Source organism: Punica granatum, chromosome 4 (assembly GCF_007655135.1).
Source record: "Punica granatum isolate Tunisia-2019 chromosome 4, ASM765513v2, whole genome shotgun sequence".
NCBI classification, from domain to species: Eukaryota; Viridiplantae; Streptophyta; class Magnoliopsida; order Myrtales; family Lythraceae; genus Punica; species Punica granatum.
In genome coordinates, this window is record NC_045130.1 from 13473066 (window position 1) to 13488674 (window position 15609).

At 38.0% G+C, this 15609-nt stretch overlaps 1 long non-coding RNA gene and 1 pseudogene across 2 annotated transcripts; one reads left to right on the forward strand and one right to left on the reverse strand.

Annotated features, from left to right (window-relative positions):
• Positions 1-297: 297 nt before the first annotated feature.
• LOC116204129 lies at positions 298-2043 on the reverse strand (annotated as a pseudogene).
• Positions 2044-10217: 8174 nt separating this feature from the next.
• On the forward strand, positions 10218-11542 carry LOC116202962. Of its 2 annotated transcripts, XR_004156180.1 has the most exons (3): positions 10218-10379; positions 10753-11004; positions 11205-11542. It is a non-coding gene; the product is annotated as an uncharacterized LOC116202962 (long non-coding RNA). The 2 variants fall into 2 exon arrangements; XR_004156179.1 differs by having other exon boundaries at positions 10219-10379; positions 10753-11542.
• The last annotated feature ends 4067 nt before the right edge of the window (positions 11543-15609 follow it).

Sequence of the window (15609 nt, forward strand, 5' to 3'; positions counted from 1 at the left end):
TCACAACATTCAGGTCATGAGAAAAAGGAAGCATATGTAATGGTGGAATTAGAGTTGAACCACAACATCACAACTTACAATATACATTCTTAGAACAACGTGAATGTACACTCAATTAGATGTAACAGACTGCATCTTTTACCGTCCGGGTTTCCAAAACCTGACCCATTTAATAATCGTGTCGTGTACGGGTTATGACTTAGATGACATGAACCCGTTTAGACACGACACGTATAAACACGACACGACACGAATTGCCACCCCTAGTCTTCAATATCCTCAGCTTCCGGTAACCTTCTACCTAATTTCCCGCAGAGCAGCTGCAACGTCTCTCATGCTCATCCTGCCACTTGGAACTTCAGAAGAACAGGCCAATCCTATTTCCACTATCGAGACCAGACACTCTTGAATCTTAAGGAACCTGTCGTGGCTCCTTCGAGTTCTCCAGATGTCTCGGTCATCATCCTCGTCATGAATTTCCCAGAGCAAGACAGGGTCAATTATCTGCAGAACTCGCTCTGGGAAAGCTGCCTTTGCAAAGAACTGAAGGTTGAGCCCATCACTGAACATGTCATTGGTGGGCCTCTTCCCTGTGAACATCTCCAGCACGAGGATGCCGTAGCTGTAAACATCTCCATTAGTTGACACCTCAGCCCCCACTCCGTACTCTGCACCGATAAGAATTCATCTACTAATTACATATACGATCAACACCTTATGACATCTTTATGCTTCGACTTTCATGAACAATTATCACTTCATGGGCATATTTCAACCCTCTGCAATTCATATTCTGGTCAATGAACAGAAAAAGATATACAAGGAAATGGAAAGGAACATGGTTAGGAAGAGTTTGGATAATTACCCGGCGCAATATAGCCGAGAGATCCTTTTACTCCAATAGAACTTGTCAGCTCAGAAATCAGCTCGCTAGGAGCTCCTGGCATGAACATGACCAACCCAAAATCACCTACATGCCCAGTCATTTCACGGTCAATGAGGACATTGCTTGGCTTAAGATCGCAGCGCACCATGGGTGTTTCACATTGATGATGGAGATAATCTAAAGCACAAGCAACATCTGTGGCAATATTCACCCTCTGGAGAAGACCTAATTGCCTCGGTATAACCTCTCCCTCTGCACTCGTTCCAACTCGTGGATGCAGCCACTCATCCAAGCTCCCATTGACCATGAACTCATATACCAAGGCCTTGAAGTCATTGCCCTGGTAATCGGTGCCCGAACATGCTGAGTACCTTAACAAGATTTCGATGCCTGATGTTTCTCAAGGCCTCGCACTCTTTAATGAAGCTCTTCGATGCACCATGACGATCAAGATTGAGCACTTTCACGGCAACGGTTGTCTGATCCAAAGCAAGAACCCCTTTAAACACTGATCCAAAACTACCGGTCCCGATCAGATTTGCAGAAGAGAACCCATCCGTTGCTTTCAGTAGTTCTTGATATGAAACTTTCAGAAACCGGTCATTTGAGGAGCTAGAAGCGACTGTTTTCCTCTGTTTCCTATGCCAGAGGAAACAAAGAAACGAGAGCATAAACACTATTGCCAAAATCCCTGACAACGTGTAGATAGAAACATTTCTCACTCTCCCATTAGTTGATCTACCGGTTGACATACATTTGGGCAGCCGATATTCAGGTAGACCCCCACAAAGCTTCTCATTTACCAGAACTAAGGTTGCACTTGTATTTGCAAATATTCCTCCCGTAGGTAGATTGCCCTGAAAATTATTGAAAGATAGATCTAAACTTGTAAGGTTGAGATCCTCCAAGAAATCGGGAATTTGGCCTGAGAGCCTGTTGTGGGAGAGATTTAATTCTTGAATCCCCTTTAAGGAACTTAGAGCTGAAGGGATGGGACCTGTAACCATGTTATCCCCCATGGACAAGTACTCCAGTGACATACAACTACCCAGACTACTTGGAATTTTTCCTGACAACTTGTTCCCCGAGAGATCTAATACGCCGAGATGTTTCAGATTCCCTATTTCCACAGGAAGCTTGCCTGTTAGATTGTTCATCGAGAAATTGGCATAGATTCATAGAGAAGACAGGCTCATAATCTCAGGGGGTATGGCACCAGCAAGCTTGTTCTCTGCAAGATCTAGAAATGATAAGCTCTGACAATTGCCCAAAAAGGAAGGTATGGTGCCTAGAAGATTGTTTTTGCTCATGGACAGGTGAGCCAACATTGACAAAGTCCCGAGGGTGTGCGGGACCTCTCCGGTGAACATATTGTATGCGAGATACAATTCCTTCGCTTTTTTGAGATTTCCAATTTCGGGAGGTATGCGACCTGAAAAATGGTTGACAGACACTGACAAAACCTCCAGATTTATGAGATTCCCGATACTACTTCGCAGGGTTCCAGATAAAGCATTTCCTTGCAGCACGAACGTGTCAAGAATGATGGACAGATTGCCCATGCATTTGGGCACTTCCCTTCCGAAATTGTTGTCACCTATATCAAGATAATTGAGATTTGTGGCATTTGTCAAGGAGCAGAGGAAGTTGAGGTCATTTGCTTGCCTTCTTCCCAGATAATTTCACCAATACCGAAAGAGGAGAGGTTACTCATCTTTCGGAAAGATGGAAGATCCCCCGTGAAACAATTGATTGCAATTTGAAATTTATTTAGTTGGGACATGTTGGATATCGATTTGGGGATAGATCCAGTGAACCAGTTATCTGTTACCGAGAGAAAATGGAGATTTAGAAGAGTGATGCCCAAGTCCAACGGCAAGGTACCCACCAATTGGTTAGCATACAAGTCAAGAACTTCCATGGAAGAAATGTTGGTGACTAATGAAGGAAAATTTCCAACTAAATTATTTTGCCCAAGAGAAAGAAACTTTAAGTTTCTCAAGTTGCCGAGAGTATCTGGAACCGTACCCCTAAGCTTATTATATGCCCTAAGAAACTTTGGTGACTCTCCGGTGCCTTCGGCCGCAAGTAACTCCAAACCACTGACAGAAATGGTGGCTGGAGTTCCATGAGCTCAAGACACAGAATGGGTCAACTATTATATTGGCCTTGAATTCCAGCAGAGCAAGTCGGTCGGTTTCATTCCCATGAGTAGTACCCCACGCATCGGACACGGGGCAGGCAACAAGAGCAATGGCAGTGACGCTGTAAAGAAGCCAAGGCGTGGTAGCCTGACTCCTTCCATGGTGGAGGGGGAGCTGGGATTCCATTCGGTTCGTGCAGAGATGAAAGGAGATTTATGGTGCTTTTGATTAGGCAGTTCAGTGGCTTTGCCATTTAAAGGCTTCTTAATTTTACAGTGTAGCTTTCTTTTTTAAAACATATTAGATCATATTTCAATTGACTTAAACTAATGTTTATTTATTTTTCTTTCAGTTAATGTTGTGCCTTGGATTGGTGGTGTAGATAGATATTCTCGGCACATATTTTGACTGAGTAATGAAATGCGACACCACTTTTTCAAAAAAGAAAATCTAATATTTAAAAGCTAGGCAAAAAGACCTAATAAAATTACATGTAAAGTAATATTTTGTTGAAAGGAAGTTTCTTTCTCTCGTCATATTTTGTTGAAGGGAAGTTTCTTTCTCTCGTCAGCAAATTATCAAAATAAAAAACTCCTTATGTTATAATTATTCTCAAATATCATACTATTATTCTAACTAGATGAATACATGCACGTCGTGCAGGGAATATTTAAAAATTTTCGAATAATACACAATATAAATTAATTAAATATTTAATGCAGAAAATTTCTCTCTAAAAAAAGGATGAAATTATACTATACAATTTTATTGATAGTAGTAGTATTACGTTAACATAATTTAGTTTATATTATGGCACTTTAGTGATTTCATTATGCCAATGTAACCATAAATAAGTTAATTAGAGGTTGATTCCCTCTTTGGAATCTCCTATTCGATAAAATATTCCAAGTTGAAATGGCACACTTTGATAATATTTAGGAAAGCAATCACCAAAATGAATATTTAGGAAAGCAAAATAATTGCATAATATTATTTTAATTAAAAATTAATTTCACAAAGGGAATATGCAATCTACGAAAATTATCTTAGAAAAAAAGCAATTGAAATATAGTTATTTAAAATAATTATTCTGAAAAAATTAGTTTTTTCAATTAATTATTGCTAATAAGACGTATTTAGAATATTTTTGTTATCTATGCTCAAATATATATATGGTTATTGGTTATAAAACAAATAAAAACAAAAGAGATGGTATTTATATGTATTTTATATAATTTGATAATATTGTGAAGGCTTTGCTGATAATTAACTACGTAAGCATTAAACATTGATTTTCTTGGCATGTACATAAAATTTTTCAAAAGCCAAAACAGTACAATACCAAGAAAACTAAATAAATCATATGTTAAAGCATATCATATATCTATCTTTAAAAAAATTATTTTATAGAAAAATAGACATTAAAATAAAATGTTTGGATTCTCAATAAGTAAATGATAATGCAATAATTCTACATAAAAGTAATTATTTTTCTTAAAATATGTAAAAATAATATAATACGCTAAAGTAATTGATATCCTAACAAAACTCCTATAAAAAATTTAAACTATCGACTCAATACCTCCGACAAAATATAATAAGAAAAATTGGATTCTTTTATATAAATTGTTCTTATATAAAGAAGTTATCTCATTATGAGGTAGCATATATGGAGTTGAATGAGATCAAATCGTCTACCATTAATCTTGAGCGGGCATTGAAGAGCTTCGAACATAGTGAAAAACTTCCTACTGTGACATCCATTTCAAAAGACGGAATAGGAGAATGGCCTTCATACTTCATTTGAGAATTTCATGATCGTTTCTAGTCATAAAATTTGAGCAACTTCAAAAATATATATATAGTGAATTGAAAAGAGAGACCAATTTCAATAAAAGGAAACATAGTTTTTAAAAATCTATAGTAATATATTCATAATGCAATAAAAATATATCCAAATTCTATTATATATTTTGTTGTATTTTTCTTTTCCATTTATATATGCATGACTAAAGATATAAGATATATACACACAATATATATTATAATATATGTTAAACGTCATATATATATATATATATATTATCGTTAGAAAATATAGTCTCCTTAATTGAAAAATACTCACTTGGGCCTACACGGATTTGAGCGTATCTGCAATCCAAAAGCTTAAGCCGATAAGTTGTTAGACTCAAGCCTCATATAAAATTTTGTTTCTTTCTCAATTTTTTCATATAAGACAACATATCTTAACACCCGTCCTCACGTGGCAATGTATGGCCCAACACATGCCACATACCCTTAAACACTCGCCCTCAACAACTGACCAGAGTCGAGCATCCTTTTCCGTGCTCGGGCGAGAAGGGACAAACACCAAATTAGTCTCGAGCTCCACACTCAGGCCTAACTAGAGGTGCACCTTTAACCAACCTCGGAATTGGACCAAGCCACTCTTGGGCCTAACTAACGTGAGGCACATTCTTAGTTGCCTCGAAACTAAATCTACCATGATGTGAGTCCACACGTGCCTGTAAAAGCGTAACCCACTATGATACCATGTAAAAGCCACACTTGGACCTATACAGATTTGAGCCAATCTGTAATAAAAAAATTTAAACTAATAGGTTGTTGGACTCAACCCTCATATAAGCTTGTAGTTTCTTTATCAATTTTTTCGTGTAAGACAACATATCTTAACATTAATAATTTCTTAAAGGGTAAATTGCACTAATGGTTCAAAAAGTTTTACAAATATTTCAATATGATACAAAGTTTTTTTTTTTTTGCTACTTGATGATACAAAATGTTTCAAAGTTGTTTCAGTATAGTACAAACCGTCATCTCGCCATTGACGCCATCAAGCCGACGTTGATGGTGCAAAACCGATTTTTGTGGGATGTTACATGATAGTGCAAAATGTTTTACGTAAGTTATATGATGGTGCAAAATTTACAAATCTTGTAAAGGACGACTTGACAGCATTAATGGAGAGATGACGGTTTGTACTATAGTGAAACAACTTTGAAACATTTTGTACCATCAAGTAGTAAAAAAAACTTTTTGTATCATATTAAAATATTTGTAAAACTTTTTGGACCATCAGTGTAATTTACCCTTTCTTAAAATATAAAATTTTAAAATAGTTAGAAAAATATATCAAATATAAAAATTTACTATTATTAAGTCGTAATGAAATAATATACATATAAATATGTAATGAAGCGGAATTGGAAACGAAATGACTACTCTTAGTTTTTGTTTGGTTTAACATGACAATTATACCATCAATGTCGTTTGTATATACATACAAATGGCAAAAGGGAATCAGAGTTGATTCCCTTATTGATGTTTGGTTCAAAATTAATTCGGAATGAACTTTCATATTTAAATTATTATTCACAATAATCTCTATCGATGAATCACCATGCATATTAAAGTGTTATAGGTGAAGCTCGATGTATATTGTCCCGAAAAGGGAAGTCTTTATCATACTAACTCAAATTTGTCCTCATAATAATAATAAGTGGAAAAGTCATCCCTCAATTACGTGCAAAAATTAAAAATTATAAATAGTTCGAGGAAAAAGAAGTATTACGTGCAGGTATATATATATATATATGTGTGTGTGTGTGTGTGTGTTTGTGTGTGTGGAAAAGATTAGGATTTAAGAACATAAGTATTATGTGCAGGTCAGGGGAAAATAAGTATTACGTGCATATATAAAAGATTACGAACATAAGTATTATGTGCAGGCATAAGAACCTAGTCTATATATATAATTCAACTATACTATTTTTTTTATTCTAAATCTTTGTGTGATATAATATATAAATATATATATATACCCGCACACGTTAAATTTCACACACACAGAATCTCGAGATATATTAATTCTTATAGAATAAGAGAAATGTATAATTCAAAAATAAATTTTTTTTATACATAAGTGATGACATAACAAAGTGAGAGAGCTCTGTTTGATGAGGTGGCAGCATGAGAATGTGCTAGATTTTCATATATATATATATATATGTATATGTATATGTATATATAGATGATAAAAAAAAATTGACAATAAATTTTTTGTTTGTTTGTTTAAATAACTCTCATACATATCAAACATAAACTTTGAATCCTTTCACAAATATATCACGAACTATTTTTTAAAAGGGTAAGTTCCAGTAATACCCTCGTGGTTTGTGGAAGGAACAATGACACTCTCTTCTTTTTAGAATAGGACAAAGACCACCATTCCTTTTGCTGACGTGGCACTGCCACCCATATAAGAATACTAGTCATCGCCACTTACTTTCACGTCATTGTGCTCCATAAACTGACTCGATTATCTCGGTTCCCAATAACCGACCCGGATTTGATTGGGTTAAAAAGATTAAAAAAAACAAAAATAAAAATTACAAGACAATGAAATTAATCTCCCTCTAATCGGATCGTCTTCTTCGTCCAAGGACAAATCCATCAGCCACGCCCCTCTCAATCACCGAAACTTATACCAAATCCAACGGTGCAAGAATCAGGAGGCAGACAAACTGTTGAGAATAAAAAATCTCACACGGAAAAATTAAGAAGAATATTATGGGTTTATAAGAGATTAGGTATCATAATCTATCAGCTCGAGCTTTTCGGTTGGAAATGGGCCCAATCGCTTATAGGCCCAACAGAATTTTGAATGGTATCAGAGCAGATAATGCTTTCGCGCGCATGTGTATGGGTTTACATCATGCTATTTGAAAAGTCTCTTTATCGATAGGCAGCCGAAGTGCACCCATATTTGGCCTGAGTGTGGAACTCGTGGTCTCTTTGAAATCTTAGTGCGGAGAGAAACCCGCCTCATATTAGTCCGGCCCAAGCGTGGCTTCATTGTCAATTGTCGCCGCCCCTCCTCCCGAGCATGGAAGTCCAGTCCTAGCTCATAGTTAGTTCTTGAGGGCGGGTTGTTCTAATCCACGTGGCACGTGTAAGTGAATGTCAAAGCCACACGTTGCCACGTAAGGACGGGTGTTGAGAGTAAAAAATATCACAAGGAAAAATTAAGAATAATTTAATGGGTTTATAAGAAATTATGTACCACAATCTATCAGCTCGAGCTTTTGGGTTGGAAATGAGCTCAATCACTTATAGGCCCAGTAGAATTTTACACAAATTTGGGAGGCTTTTCTTGACAAGGATAAAAAATAAATTATGTCTTAATGGCTTTTGGCAAACCGAAGTCTCCATTCTTGGGAGTTGAGAGACGCTATCAAGCGAATGGGATTGTACTTTCTTAATTGTGGTGGCCGCATATGCAGCTGTGACCATTTCAACAGCTATGATGGGTCTGCAATTGGTCTGTTGGGTTTCGTGGCAAGTCTGACCTATCAAGTACGAAACAAGAAGGAATGTTATGCCCAGCTTTTACGGCCAGAATAGATTTTCCTAGCTCCTCTTATATGTTTAAGTTCATCTCTTCGCTTGAATGCTTAGACAAGCTAATGATGTCCTTCACTAAGAGTTTAATTTCGGTGTTATGCTAGTGGCTCTAGCATTGATGTGGCACCAAGAGTACTTAATCGTTGCCATGTGGATACTGTGTCATTGTGCTTCATAAACTAATCCGATATATCCGACTAGGTGAACCGACACTAATTTGACCCAAATATAAAAAGAAAGTAACAAACATAAAACAATCTCCGGAAACTAAACCATGACACAAACTCTCATATTCTAATGATTGTGTGTGCGTGCATGCGCGTGTGTGTTTTTCTCCTTGATCCTCCATCTCAAAAAACACGATTCAATATGCTCGCTATAACATCAATAACGTAACTGCTCCAACTTGAGTGAAAACCAATTGGTAATACAGGATCAAAATTGTCGCAACCACTGAATTGAAAACTTTTAGATCATCGTGGTGATGTATTATTAGATCAAGAAACTAGAAGACAACACCATAATTAAATCCTTCGCATACATTAGGGAAAAGAAGAACAATCAAAGGAAACAAAAGACAAAGAAGTGGGCAGAATCAGGAAATGGGAGTCAGCTAAGGTCTGTGTGGTTTCCAGTGTGACGAATCCTTAGAAGACGAGGGTTTATGTCGTGCTTTACTTTCTGGAGATTTGGGTTTTATTTTTATTTTTTAAATCGGGTCAAATTTGGTCGGTTCATGAATTCCGATATATCGGGTCAATTTATGAAGCACGATGACACAATATGCACGTGGCGACGATTAGGCACTCCTAGTGTCACATTAGCGAAAGAGGGGTGATGTGTGGCTAATTTTGAAAGGAAGGGGTATCGTTGGCTATTTATTAATTTATAGAGAGTGCTATCGAAATTTACCTTAATCGCTATAATATAAGAAGAGAAGAAAGATAGCAATAGTCCTAAAAGTTTGAGATTTTTTGAGTTTGAGTCATATAAGTTTGACTTTGCAAAAATTGGCCCTAAAATGTTTAGAAAAGTGATAGATTTGGTGCATTCCGTAACCGACTATTAACAATCGCTGACGTGTACATAACACCGTTAAAAGAATCCCAGCTAGCCGTTAATCAATATAAGTGGACCAACCATCGCACGCCATATCAATAATTCTTAAAAAGATCAAAAAACATATTAAATCAAATAAAAAACAGAAAAATGTAAAAAATAGAAAAGTAAAAAGATTTGAAAATAAATAAAATTTAAAATATATTGGCATTATTTATAAAATATGAAAAAATATCGAAAAAATCAAAAAATGGAAAAATCATTTGAAAATTTTTAAAATAGGAAAAACATATTTAAAAATAAAAAAAATAAAAAGGAACCAGCCCCAGACTGTCGGGGCTGGGATGTAAAGGGAGGGATAGGATGGGGGAGCCTTTCTAGCCTCCCCTCCCTCCTGTTGAGGTCGACGAGGGCTCCAATGCCTCTAGCTAAGGGTGTGCACGGATACCGGGTATACCCGGAATCGGTCAGAACCTACTCGGTAGGGTAGGGTCCGGGTATCAAAATAAGGAACCGGTGAAATCCGGTTCCGGTTCCGATTCCAGCCTATGGGGTATCCAAAACCGGAACCAGAACCGGAACCGGAATCCGGAACCGGATGGTAATTACTTAAAAAAAAAAAAAGAAGGTAAAGTTACCCTCAGTATCAGTCGGGATTGGAAAGACATGAAGGAACAAGGTAAAGCTCAGCTTTCGTCTCAGCCTCTCAGCCGGCAGCCGCTATTTTGTTTAAATCACCTCACCACCTATTCTCTCTCTCTCTCTACTCTCTCTGTGGGCGGCGCTCTTGTCTGCCGTCGGGGTTAGGGTTTCCCTTTCCCGGGGATTCTCCAGCTCCATGCAAGTAGTTCCAGCTTCTCTGCATTGTTAGTGATTCTGCTTTCCCTTTCTTGGTTACTTGGGCGTACTGTACTGCTTCCTCTCTATTGCTCTAGCTCGAATCCATGTAGATTTAAGGGCAGTAATTTTAGATGATCCAGTGACTCGGGACGCTCATTAGGAGTGATTATCGAATCGTCTTTTCGAAAGATTGATTCTTTGACGTGCGGGATCCTGGATTCAGAAGAACCTGTCCATCTTGAAAATAGTAAACAATCGAGCAATTATGGCAGAAGTATAAAAGTGTATTGGAATTGTTTTTAGAGGCAGATGAGTGGTTTTGTAAAGCCTCCACTTCCCGTATACTTTTCCCGATATCTTTCTGTATCGCTGCTCATTAACACAAAACTCTGGATGTAGACTTTGAAGCTATGCATCTCAACGGGGAGTAACAAACCATGCTTAGCATGTACAGTGGATTGGAAACTGAAAGGAATGGAATCGCAACACTGAAAGACCCAGCTTTGACAATGAATCCAATCCAATGAAAGACCCCCAAACCCCTTGAGAGAGACTGTGCAAGCCATTATTCCTCCTCCCTTAATCTTCATTTGCTGATAGCCCTGAAGCTGAGAGGGCTGCCCTTCAATTCCTTCTTCTCCGCCGAATCAGGTTGGCACTGCAAGTCTTGATTTTGATTCGCATTGTGGGCACCCTTGCTGTCTTCTTCCGTTTCTTGATCTGTTGGGTGTGTGAATGTGGGCTCAAGTTGAGAGCTTTTAGCTCAATTTCGATGTTATTGGATGTTGTCTTTGGGGTTTGAGGGTAAAAATGTCGCAATGGTGATTGTTTTTCTTTGATCTGTTTCGTAGGTGTTCTTGGTTTTTCTGTCCTTGTTCTATGTTGTTGGCAAGGGGAGGATCTCGTCTGGTACTTGACAAAATGTCGGACACAGAGTGTTGGCGTTTTCTCATGCAAGCTCTTGAATGAGTTTGCCTCTGATATGCTTGGTTTGTACGTCTCTTGGATGAGTAAAATTAAAACGAAATTAGACAACCAGGAACATTAACCTGTCTCTGGTTTTTCATGATTTTGTCTGTCTACTGTTCTATTCTGCTTGTCAAACAGCTAAAAGGACATTAGGAATTTTACAAACATTGCTGCTTATTGTTAATGGTATAATTGCAATGAACTGAGTTCCTTCGTGTCATGATTATGTCCATCCATTAGCGTTTCAAAATGGCTTGTTACTGACTTAAGCTTTCTGGGCATTAAACACATAATTATGACTTGAACTCAAGTTTTAATATCTCGTCTGGCTCTCTTCTAATTCATAGTAATTCCATTCGTTGCACTTTATTCACAGTAATTTATGTCGATATTATATTTGCCATGATTACTGATTATATGTGTGATATTTTCTATTTTATTTACAAGAAAAAAAAATTTACAGGTTCCAACAAGGTACCCGAAACCTGTGGTATAATACAGGTTCCGGGTAGGTTCCGGTTCCAGGATTCAACAGGGTAAGGTCCGGTTCCAAAATCTTGGAACCGGTCCCTTATAAGGTAGGGTCCGGGTATCGTGAAAAAAACAGGGTACCCGGAACCGATCACCCCTACCTCTAGCAACCTCGCTGGGAGGAAGGGGAGGCCAAAAGGGCTCATTCGATTCAGACCTCCCCCATCCCAATTTCTCGAGCCCCCGTCGACCTCGTTCGGAGGGAGAGGAGACTGGAAGGGCTCCCCCGTCCGATCCATCCCCCTGGTCCCCGTCAAGTCGGGGTTAGGTCCTCCTTTTTTAATTTATTTTTCATTTTATTTTTATTTTATTTATTCTTTTACATTTTTTCGATTCTTATTTTATTTTAATTTTAATTTAGTTTAATTTTTTTCTTATTTTATAAAAATTTCAAATTACTTTTTTCATTTTTTGAATTTTTTGTATTTGCTTTTTAAATTTTTATAAAAACAATCCAAATTATTTTTCTATGATTCTAAATTTTTTATTTTTGTTCGTATTTTATAAAAAATGCCAAAATATTTTTTATTTTATTTATTTTCAAATATTTTTTACTTTTTTATTTTTTCTTATTTTATAGAAAATGTCAATTTATTTTTCCATTTTCTGAATTTATTTGTATTTTCTTTTTGAAATATTTTTTCTTATTTTATAAAAATTTCAAATTATTTTTCCATTTTTTGATTTTTTTCAATATCTTTCATATTTTATAAAAAAAATGCCAAAATATTTTTAAATTTTATTTATTTTCAAATCCTTTTACTTTTCTATTTTTTATATTTTACATTTTTCTGTTTTTTATTTGATTTATTATGGTTTTATTATTTTTTTAAGAATTATTGACATGGCGTACGATGGTTGGTCCACATGTACCAACTAACGGCCAGCTAGGATTCCTTTAGTGGTTTTATGTCCATGTTAACTGTCAGCACCCAATTTTGGCCCACCGGCTCCAGAGGGGCAAAGTCGTCATTTTGCCACCCGTGAGGGAAGTATTTTCGATTAATTACTCGAGTATTCACGACCTTTCGGAGATAGCACATTTTCCTAAACTAACACCAATTTTATGATTTTTTTCAAAAATAATACTATTTGAAACATTTTCGAATGTCGCGTACATCGACGTCAATTTTCAAAATCCAGGACAAAATTCGAGATTGAAAATGATTTTATCGCATAATATCGATCAATGAATTTTTCAGAACACGATGGCAGTCTCGAATTATTTTTCTGACGTCCGATCAAGAAGACAGAATTTTCAATTTGTACGTGCGTCAAATTCGGAAAAAAAAATTTAATTCCGGTCAGAAGTCGGACTGCTGACTTCTGTCCACCCCTGTTCTTCTTCTTCCTTTTAGCTTTCCTTTTCCTTTTAGCTTTGCTCTTCTTTTCTTTTTTTTCTTTTTTCTTCCTCTGCTGCTCTTCCTCCTTGCTGCACGATCCGACCCAAGCCTGCCGCGCCTCCTGTCCCGCCGTTGCACACGCCAATTCCTCTGCACACACAACGTCGCCCGACACGCCAACGATTTCCGACATGAAAACACCATCTCTCTCTCTCTCTCTCTCTCTCTCTCTCTCTCTCTCCCTCCCTCCCTCCCTCTCTCGGTTTTTCAAAAAAACCGGAACTCACGAACACAAAGACAGAGGATCTCGTTCGAAAAAAACACACGCTCTCCCTCATCTCGTTCGAATGATTCGCCCTCAGCTCGGATCCTCTCTCTCTCTCGGCAGCTCGTTTTTTTAAAAAAAAAAGACAAAGAAAGAACGGCAGCTTACGGGACGAAAAAAAAAAAAAAAAGGAAACTGGAAGCTTGAACTCTCGAAAAAAATCCCCACAGCTCACGATTCTCCCTCAGTCGGTTCCGGAACTCCCTCAGCTTGCCCACAACTCACGGTCCCTCAGCTTGTTTAGTCCCTCGGAAACCGGAGTTCGTTTCGGCATCGAGACCCCTCAGCTCAGTCGCCCTCTCGCCCACGACTCGAACTCCTGGATCCCCTCACCTCGCGGCCGTTAAACTCCATCGACTCACCTTTCTCTCAGCTTCCCGTTCGACGTTAACCGGGCTGATTTCTTTTTTTCCGGGTTGAATAGGTGCGTGTGCGTAGCCCAGGTGCCCGGCGACAATCCGATCCAGTAGCGGCGGCCCAGCCCACCAGCATCGGACCCAGTCGACCAGCGTTCGGCCCAGTCCGGCCCAGTTCGCAGTCCGTTCGCTCGGCCCAGCAGCAGCCAATTCGGCCCACTCGGCCCAGTCCACCTGTCACGGCCCGGCCCAATTCGTCCGGCAGGGATTTTTAATTTTTTCTTCATTTTTTTCTTATTTACATAATCACCCCGCAACTTCCCGAACTAGGTAAATTCTTAACTTAGTGGCATGATTAGGGCTCCATTTCTGAATATTAATGTTTGCTTGATGAATATGATGTGAAATGAGCGTTATTGGGTCGTGTGGGTGGTCGGATTCGTCCCGAACTCTATTTTACGAACTTTTCATTTTGTCTCGTTTCAGTCCAGAGGACGCATTTTTATTTTTTCAGATCTTCCCCAAATTTTAAAATTCTTTTCAGCCAAGTCCCAGTCATTTGTACCATTTCCCATTCAGTCCTTGAATTTTTCAGAATTTTTCAAGCACTCCAAGGAACTTTTCAAGTTGTTTCAGTTTAGTCCCGGGGGCATTTTCGCCTTTTTCAGATCCGCCCCGAATTTTAAAATTATTTCTGCTCAAGTCCCGGCCATTTTAATATTTCCTGATCAGTCCTTGAAATTTTCAGAATTTTCTAAATCAGTTCTGGAACTTTTCGCGTCGTTTCAGTTCAGTCCTCTGGGAATTTTTTTCACTTTTCAGATCAGCCCGAACTTTCAAATTCGTTCCAAAGGAGTCCTCGTACATTTTCAATAATTCTTACACAGTCCCCAATTTTCCAGAATTTCTAAATCAGTCCCCGAAACTTTATCCAAATTTCAAATCAGTCCCTGCTCTTTAAAAGTCGTTCAAATCAGTCCTTGGGCATTTTCTAAAAATATCCAACCCCTACCTACTTGGATCCCCGATCGACAACGTGTGTGCCCCGTTTAAATAGTTTGTTCTTGTAATTATTTTGCATACAACGTGATGATGCGTGCTCTTTGCATGATTTTGCTCGCATGAGTCGGTGTCGTTTTATCAATTTTATCAACATTATGTTTGCGTATGCTTGTATGTGTTTATCATGATCATGGCGGCACCGATTGTGTAAATTTGTATGTTTGTTGTGCTTGACGTGATAATATGCTCCCGATCCGTGTTTAAATGCTTTATTTTCTCATTTTTGATCGAAACTTCACATGAATCGACTTAATCATGCAAACTCGACCTAAAATTAACTTTTAAATCCCAAGGCGGTCGGGAATTAGGATTCGCATCGGACGGTCTATCAATGATCGGTTCGACGGTCTGAAACTCGCATATTTAGAGCATTTGGCAAAACATTAATTAATTTAACCAATAATTCCACTAACGGGTTAATTGGGATGTTCATGCGATTAATTAATTCACTCGGCCCCAATAATTTTGTACGAATTGGTAATAAACCTGTAACACGCGTCGATAGGTTGCAAACATGCGTTGGTGCCCTTCTCAAAACTTGCAAATTTTATAAGACTCGAGACACGTGGTTCGATGTGACATGGATGTCTAGGAAGGACTTGCGCGTCTCGACTCGAGGTCTCACCTAATTTCAGGAAACTCAGGTCGGGACGTGAAAGTTTTTCTTAGA